Here is a 2,004-nt window from a genome sequence, read left to right on the forward strand (position 1 = left end):
AGGCTGGGCCGCGGCTGGGCCGCGGCCCGGCCCACCTTCATTTCGGTGTAAACGCGCAAAAGGCCAAATGCGAGGCCAAGATTGGCCTCGCGTTTGGCCTCGCTGTGGAGGTGGTCTCGGCCGCGGCCGAGCCGCGGCCGAGCCCGGCCTTTTCTCAGTGTAAACGCAAACTGGGACAAATGCGCGGCCAATTTTAGTCTGGCTTCCAAACCCTCTGCCTGTATCTTTCGCTATTCAGGACTTTAACCCCCTCGACGTCGAAAACTAGTATAGTTTAAGGTGGCTTTGTCCTGCAAAGGATTTTTTCCATCGGCAAAGGCCTTTGCCCGAACGGCGACTTCGTCGCCACAGAATTCAATTGGCAAAGGGTCTGAAAACCAGACAATACCAAATTGCGTTTGTTTACAAGCAGAGCGCCACTACGACAAAATATTGAAAGATTTCAATCAATTAAAAGCGCGGCCGAGCCCAGCAGCGTAAACGGACAAAATTGCGAGGCTCGGCCGCGCAATTGAGGCCGCGGGCTCGGCCGCGGTGAAATTACCGTTACGCGGAGGATAAAAGCACAAAATTTGGAGATATGATCCCTTAGGACCTACTGTATCATTGATATTAGAGAAGGGGCCCTCTGGATTTTTTTCTTTTTTATTTTATGATATAAGTGCTGGATTTCATTTTCCATTTTCCATCTTCGCGTGCATTAACCAACAATCGCAAAAGCAACATGCGAGAAAATGCTGTTGGGGTGTTACAGTGCTACTCCCAATTCTGAGCTACGTATGGTTAAGCGTTGTTAAAGGGGCTTGGGAGCGTTTTCTAATGTGGGGAGGGGGGAGAGATAACTGACTCTTGAACCCCCCCCCCCCCCAACACTAGAAAACGACCCGCAGCCCATTTACAGAAGAATTCACATTTAAAAAATGAATACATTTCAAAACAAAGAGAAAAATTCTATACAGAACGATACAAAAATGACAAATAGAGTTAGAAATAAGGAAGATACATTTTTACATTTCACATTTTGTCCAAAAAAAAACCAAATCTGGACCAGTCCTTATGAATATTCAAATCAACAAGTTTACGATGACATAGTCTCACAATTTATTACACACACAACCTAAATTGGTAGGCAGGACTAATAAGAAGCTAGTCCAGATGGTGTCACCCTGGACTAGTGTTATTCTAGTAATGCTAGCTTGACTTGCTTATTGGACTACCGTGAAGTTAGTAATGACTACTGGACTTGGTAAGCCAAGGCAAGTAATGACTTCTGGACTTGCATAATGCTAGTTATGATGTTAGTTAACACTGCTGGACTAGGGAAATCAAGCTAGTAATGAGCATAAAACTACTCATCATGTTAGTAGTGATTGCTGGACTAGTTAGGCAAAAGATAGTCAAAGAGTGCTGGACTAGCACAAAGCTAGTCATGTCTGCTGAACTAAGTTACTAGCTTTGGATTTCCATGCTAGTCATGACTGCTGGACTAGCATGAGACTTGTAATGGATGCTGGACTATGCTGAGTAAGGCTAGTCATTGCTGCTTGACTAGAAAACGACTAGCTTTAAACTAGTGTAGATGGTGTCAAGTTACACTAACATAGAGCTAGTACAAACAGCTAGACTAGCTTATTGCTGGTCTGGCCCTTTTGACTAGCTTTCACCAAACCTAGTGCAGCATGCGTGACAAGCGAAAGCTAGTCAAGGTTTTGGAGATGAATCTGAAATGAAATTACATGTATGCAGATAATGTAACTGTGACGAAAATACATTAAAACAAAAGCAATAATATCAGGTTAAAAATCTCAAATTTTATTCATCCAACGAATGCAGCAAATTAATGTAGGCATCATGAATATCACAAATGAATCTTACATAATTGAAAAGAAATTGAATTGCAGCATTGAATAAACAAATGAATATACAGGGTTACATAAAAACACTCAATGCACAATGGGAAGCATGAAATAAATCAAGAGTCGAGCTCTACAACTGCATATCTCC

The sequence above is a fragment of the Diadema antillarum genome, unplaced genomic scaffold (assembly GCF_040938485.1).
Source record: "Diadema antillarum isolate AM-2024a unplaced genomic scaffold, OU_Dant_1.0 seq00000680_RagTag, whole genome shotgun sequence".
NCBI lineage: Eukaryota > Metazoa > Echinodermata > Echinoidea > Diadematoida > Diadematidae > Diadema > Diadema antillarum.